The 7,055-nt window shown below is 48.0% G+C and overlaps 1 protein-coding gene across 10 annotated transcripts in view; it reads right to left on the bottom strand.

Moving 5' to 3' along the window:
* Positions 1-6,365, bottom strand: part of Smad5 (SMAD family member 5) — a 34,583-nt gene extending 28,218 nt beyond the window's left edge. For 2 of the 10 annotated variants that reach the window (XM_031358013.1, XM_031358017.1), the window contains exon 1: positions 5,775-5,895. The gene's annotated coding sequence lies outside the window, so the exon portion shown is untranslated. The other 8 variants (XM_031358014.1, XM_031358018.1, XM_031358015.1 and 5 more) reach the window with 6 other exon arrangements.
* Positions 6,366-7,055: the final 690 nt, after the last annotated feature.

Below are 7,055 nucleotides of genomic sequence, written 5' to 3'. Positions count from 1 at the left end.
AGAGAGAGAGAGAGAGAGAGAGAGAGAGAGAGGGAGAGAATTAAAAATAAACTTTAAAAACCAATAGCCAGGTGTAGTGGAGCACGCCTTTAATCCCAGCACTCAGAAGGCAGAGGTAGGGTGATCTCTGTGAGCCTGAGGCCAGCATGGTCTACACAGTGAGTTTCACAGCCAGGGACACCCATCTCAACAACAAAACAAAACTATCCCACATTTTAATCAGGAATCCCAGGTTAGGTAGCAAGTTTTGGAATCAAGAAGTTCAGAATCAAGTTACTTGAAGCAAGCTACCTGCAAATACACACACCCAAGTTAACTTTCTAGGCTGATCAGGATGAAGCTTTAAAAAGCTCTTACCCTTCTGGCTGTAAAATAACAGTACCTAGCTACCAACAATCACATGGTATAGACACCCATCCCCACTAAATCCGGGTATATAATTCCTTTAGAACTTAGAGGCTGTATCTCAGATTGCTGGCAGAAAAGTCCAAACAGAAATCAAGTGCCCACAGCTCCTCTAGATTCATAAACCCAACTTTAGAGATGTACAGAAACATTTCTAAAGGAAGAAAGGTCACAATTACACAAGTACTCATGTTTTTTCCTAAAGAAAGGCAAAACAAATTAAAAAAAAAAAAACACCAATTTCCCCAATTCTGACTCCTAATTTCAAAAAATCAAGATGAACTGGAGAGACGCTCAGTAGTCGCTGCTCTTGCAGAAGATCCAGATTCAAGTCCCAGTACTAACATTCTTTTCTGAACAACTTGGATACCAGGCATGAACATGCAGGTAAAATACTCACACACATAAAAATTAAATTAAAAAAAAGACACTTAAAGTTCTGCAAAGCTCTCAAAGCCTTCTGCATGATGAACACGGGGCCCTGACATTTCCCAAAGCATAATCATATTTGTTCTCTTTGTGTCCAGTTGTCTCTACCTTTTATCTCCCACGTCCAGATTTCTGTTTCCCAGTTTTTAGCTACTCTTTAAGTCCTCTATTAAGCAGAGCCTGATGTAGATGGATCACTCACCCCCACAGAGCCTACAAGATTCCCTGCCTTGCCACCAGAAGTAGACTATGCTTGTACAGGCTTGCAGGCACACAGCCAGACACAGAGCTCTCCCTTCAATCTCAACACAATCCCTGGTGCACAAACATCTAGCTGGTGTCTATAGCATCCACTGCAATATCCTGCAATGGCATTCTCCAGTACCTTGTGTGCACCCAAAAATACAAGTGCCCCACTTAGAAGGAAAGAAAAAAATCAACCAACCAACCAACCAACCAAGCAGCCTGGCTAGCTTTTCTGTTCTGGCCATCCTTTCATTTGCACTCAACTCTGAAGAGTGGGAACAGTCAATGAGTTAACTAGACTCTCACCTAAGAGAACAGCAAGATGCAAGTAAGAGGAGTTAACAGACTTAAGGATTTCTGCTGTGTCCCTTCTTCCCAGGAATACGTGCCAGGGTAACTAGACCTCAAGTTATGAGCCCACCATCTAGGAAAAAAGGCAGGCTCAGTACTTTGGGAAGAACAAAATTCCCTGTGAAAGCACATACGTTCTGAAAGCAAAGTTAAACTTGCCAAGTGTGAGTCGTCCCTGAAGCTCCCATTCTGAGGAGGCCTTGGTGTTTGTGGCTGCTACTGCTCTCATTAACTCAGTGTAAAACAAAGGCATAGAAGCAACAGAAGGTAAAGCTCCAGTTAAAATTCTCACAAAAGATCAATATATTTCCAAATGTCTATGGAATACCAAACTAGTAATTACAGTCACAATTCAGGCAAAGACGGTGGTCACAAAGGATTCAAGAACAAAAATCTATTTATAAAAATGCACATTCATATTAATAAACAGTGAAATAAAATTACAAGATCACATAAGAGAACTGTCCTAATAAGGAATTCTCCTGCCTCCCCCTCCACCCCAAATTAATCTCAATAAAATTAAGACATAGTAGATAAAGGCAGAGACAGTAATGTCTGGAAATACCTCTGAACCCACACCTCCATCCTGGCTAGAAGAAGGTGTCTGTTTACATGGGTGGGCACACTCACCCATGTTTCATAGCTACCCAGAGAACCCAGAACCTTAATGTTCTGTAATTACATCATCCTAAGTTATGAAACAGTAAAGACTTAAAATATGTGACCTATGAAGTTTGGAAATTAGACAGTAGCACATGCTGTTAGTCCCAGCACTATGGAGGCAGAGGCAGGTGGATTTCTGTGAGTTTGAGGCTAGCCTGGTCTACATAGTGAGTTCCTGGATATCCAGAGCTATGTAGCAAGACCTTATCTAAAAAACAAAAACAAACAAACAAACAAAAAAAAAACAATAAAATAAAAGGTTGGGAATTAAAAGAGTCCTAACAATCTAATTGTTAACAATTCTTCTTCTAAATATTCCACTCAGTACAAACATATCACACTCAGGTTTTGGCTGGAAGTAAAAGATATATATGGTAGTGGCAATAAGTGGAAGATCCCTGCCCTGAAAATTCCAGTTGCTAATATTCTACTTAGTTCAGAAGTGGAAAAACAAGGTGTAAAAAGCACAGGTCAACTTCCAGGGGCTTGAAGAGAAAAAACCCTTCATCATCTTTTTGGTGCGAGAGACTCTTGAACCTGTGCCCCACCATCTCCTTAGATCCAGCTTTCCCAGCTTTTCTCCGGAATGTCACCAGCAAAGATAAGAATCATTCCTCAGGCTACGACGGTCCATCACAGGAGGGAAAACTTATCTAGTACTTGACCTCTTGGAAGCATGCCGGTAAACCACAGGATCTAAGGTGCCTTCAACACCTGAAGAAATACAAAGTCCTTCATACAAAGCACTAAGAGGTTAAGAACACAGAACAGAAATAAATGTAATGCAGAGACAGATAGGCAGAGGAATGAAGGCTTGAGATTAGCACTGATGTGGCTCTCACTGCCCAACCAACATACACATCTGGTAATAACAAACACTGGTGAGTTATCAACGAGCGCTGTTGTGATCCACACTGCACTGGTAAATTAAAACCTAACATCGAAGAATATGTATGTGGAAAGAATTTTATACTAAATTTCAATACATGTTACTAAGAAGTAAAACACTGTAATTTCACTGCCTAATCTTCAAAACATTGAAAAGAAATTTGTTCAACTGAGCTACAAATCTGTTTTCAGTAGGGAAAACATGCTGCCTTTAACACAAAGGGCAAGAGATCATCACATGAAATCATGATGTTTGAGTCCACCGTGCCAACAGGAAACAGGCTGCCCAGGTGTAATTATAGTTGTAGCTAAAGTGCCTCAGGTTCACGCAGAAATTAAAGCCCAAGGAGGAGGGTCAGCAGAATGTACTGGCCTCTACCTTGCTATAGCCTGCAACTTTTAATAATACTCTCTCCATGTTACATAACCAGCAGCACACAACAATCTGATTCAAACCTCATTAGCCACAGTCTGCTACTGTTTCACACTGCAATCAATGGCTAACTTTGCCAGAGGGAAAAGGAAGGCAACATATCATCTACCCAACTCTGTGGCGCCCACCACAAAGAACCAGCTAAGCAGCTCCAGCTAGACTGTACAGAACAGAGCAAACATTTTACTTTCCCTGGGCTCACTGCTTTCTTCCTTCTTGTAACTATACCATACCAATCTGAGGGTTTGGTGCAGTAGGGTGTACAGGTTCCAGCAGCCAAAAGAGCAACCCAACCAAAATAAATAACCAGATGTGATGGCACAGGCTTGCAATCCTAGCATTCAGAGGCAGAGGTAGGAGTTCAAGGGCATTCTGGACTACATAGCAAGTCTGAGGCCAGCCTGGGCTACCTGAGTGCCTGTCTGGGAAGGAAGGAAGGAAGGAAGGAAGGAAGGAAGGAAGGAAGGAAGGAAGGAAGGAAGAAGTCAGTTGAGAAGATTTATCTATAACCTACATACAGGAAGTGACTGTAGGTCATAGATGAACTGCATTTGCCACAAAGACACAGTGGAAGCTGAAGTGGTAATAGCAGTTATCTAAAAGGGCTGAGTGGGGAAGCGCAGAGGAAGGAGAGGTGCCATGGAGGTCATCACCTAGCAATCATACTCAAAATGAAAGAAATGTCTTTCGCTCAAGGTCTCACTATGTAGCCCCGCCCCCCCCCCCAGATGGCCTGGAACTCACACATATCTACCTGCCTGGTATTAAAGGTGTGGGCCACCATGCCTGGCTACAAAATTATTTTTCTTCTAAGCATACTATGTACAAACTTTCTATAGGTTAGATTTTAATAGACCGTTTCTTCTACGCTGTTTTGGAATTTTCTGATTTTGGGGTTCATTTTAGAAGGGAACACTTTTACCAAAAAAGGGTAAAAGGAATAATGTGAGTTGTTGCTACTACTACTAACTACATCTGGAACATAAAACTGATAGAGCAGTTGAGTGTGAAACTGTCCTGCTGCCTGCCGGAACCGTTTCCAATACGAAAGGCATTATGGGCTGGCATCTAGCAGAAACACTAAACTACCTCTCTAAGCGTTTCTAAACGTACTGGATTTTCAACCTTAATGGCAATTCCCATACACTAAGAAAATCCAAGCACTCTTTGTTTAAAAAAGAAACACCGAGCCAGACTTGGTGATGGCTCACCCCTGTAATCCCAGCCCTTGGAAGCTGAGGCAGGATGACTGGCCGGAGTTCAAGGTCTGCATAGCAAGCAAGACCCTGTCAGAAAGAAAAGAAATCACATGGACCCTTTCGCTTAGCCTCTGTAAAAGCAACCAACAAACTCCACCGATCACCCACTTGTCTGTTGCTAGGTAGGAATACACATGATAGCGCTAGGCAACAGGCATGATGTTACAAACTCCACCAGACTTCAAAACTTTTTCCACAGAAAGATAAACAAGATATACTTAGCACCACACCCATTTAAACGCAGAAGCAGCCAGGAATACGCCCCCCCAACCTCCAGCTGCTCAGGAAACACTGTCTTTTACGATCGAGATAAAGATCTAGCCTAGAGTGTTCGGCCATTCCCGGCTTCCAGGTTGGCCGGGACTCCTTTCGCCCGGGCCATCACAACCGGAGTCGGGACACACGCATCGGATCGCTGGCACGCCTCCAAATACCTCGACCATCCTCGCCAACTCCTTCTGCAACCGAAAAGTCCGGGCCACTGAGCATGCTCTGACCTGAGACGGCCGCCACAGGGGAGTTTCTCCGAGCTCGGGCTCCCGGCTCGGCGCGGCCAGAAGCGCCGAGGAGAAAGGGCAGGGGATGGGGGTGGAGTGTGAGCTCGGGCACGCATGCCCAAGGGAACCACCGGGACCGGGCGAGAGACAAAAGCTGCTTCGGTTCCTCACACAAAGTTTAGCGCGGCCAGGGAGCCTCTGCGACGTCCCCAGCGTGACGGGCGGACAGGCGGGCGGTGGGGCGCGCGGGCGGGCGGGCGGGCGCAGGGGCGGGTCGCCGCCGGCCGCGCTGGAATTCCCACCGATAAGCGCGGATCCTTATCTCGCCGACACAAAGCGGCGGGGCGCGCGCTCGGCCTAGGCCGCCTGCGCGGCTCCGCGGGCCGGGGCGTCGGTGGCGCGCCGAGGGGGCAGCGGCCTCGTCCGCGCCGGCCTCGTCGGCCGAGCGGGCCTCCCGGGCCTCCCGCGCCGCGCGGCGCCCCGTCCCGTCGCGCCAGGTCCCGCGCGGGGACCCGCTAGGCCTCCGGCCGCACGCAGGCCGCTCCCGCCGCGCGTGTCCCTCCGCCAAGCCCCGAGCGCCCGTCCCCGGGGCCCCTCACTCACCTCCCCGCCGCCCGGGCGCGCTCTCCTCACGCTGTCGCCGCGCTGTGCACGCGCCGCGCAACTTTATTAGCAGCTCGGCCGCGGGACAAGCGCTCGGCGCCCGCTCGCCCAGGACCCGGATGATGGGGGGCGGGGGTGGGGTAGGGGGGGCGGAGGGCCGCGGCGGCCAGCGCATGCGCGTCGGGAGTGGCCGAGGTCTGGCTTCTGCGGTCCACCGCGGGCCTGCGAGTGGCTGGCTCTTCGCTAGCCGAGCTAACCCGCCTTAGAGCAAAACAGTCCTCCTCGCTCCGGAGAGCTGGAGACCTTTTCTAGCCCATTTAAAGCATTAAAAAGTTATCTTCAGCTACAACGTCGCCGTTTTCATTGACTTGTAGTAGAAACCCCAATAGACAGAGACCTCTTGCTGGGCATCAGATCCCATACTACTTACTAGATGCAGCCATAACGTCGCGCCCAAAGCGGGGTGGGGGAGTAGGAGGGTGGGGGAATCCTCCGCAGGTGGAGACAGACAGTGCTGAACCCGGAGCTGAGGACGAGTGTCCATTTCTCAGGACACCATCCCAGCTGTTCACGGGACACCGCCCCACATCTGGAAGCAGGGAGTGCCTTGAGCTCTCAAGCTTCTGCAAGTGGAGGCTTGGAGGTGCACACGCTGTCCCACAGGGTAGCTCTGTAGTAATCCGGTTGTCTGGCTTCTCTCCCTCCCCCCCCCCCCCCCCCCCCCCGACCCGCCCCAAAAGATCAGCATCCCCAGAAATATGGTATCTGTGCTAGGGTCCCGGATTTGGACAGCAAGGGAAAGCTTTTAAATAATCTTGTGTTTATTTTTAAAAGACTTTAAAACCGATCGCCCCGTTTTCTTTTTAAATAAATTATAACTATTTTTAACCTTTCCAAGTCAATCCCATCCTTTAATACCAATTCTGTATGACCTAATTCTAACCGTTTCTCGTCGGTTTTATTGCCACCTCCTCTGGCCTGAGTCGGGGTCACCCCTCTTGATACACAAATGGGGCAGTTTCCATGTTGTTCCGAACTCCGATGGCTTGTTTCTGTTTGGAAGAGATTAAATAAATGCCGTCATGAAGCGTTTATGGAAGCGGCCATGTCAAATGGTGATAGGAGAGAATCCGGTCAGAGGAGGGAAACTAGAGAGCACGGACTCCTACCAAAGGAAGGCAACAGCTGTGGCTGTAGCCAACCGTTCTCAGGAAGAAATGTGGCAATGTCGGCCCATTATTGGCAGATCTTCTGGCTTTTCGAAAAAGATTGGAAATTCAT

The sequence above is a fragment of the Mastomys coucha genome, unplaced genomic scaffold (genome assembly GCF_008632895.1).
Source record: "Mastomys coucha isolate ucsf_1 unplaced genomic scaffold, UCSF_Mcou_1 pScaffold7, whole genome shotgun sequence".
Taxonomy (NCBI): Eukaryota; Metazoa; Chordata; class Mammalia; order Rodentia; family Muridae; genus Mastomys; species Mastomys coucha.
This window is presented reverse-complemented; position numbering and strand designations above follow the sequence as displayed.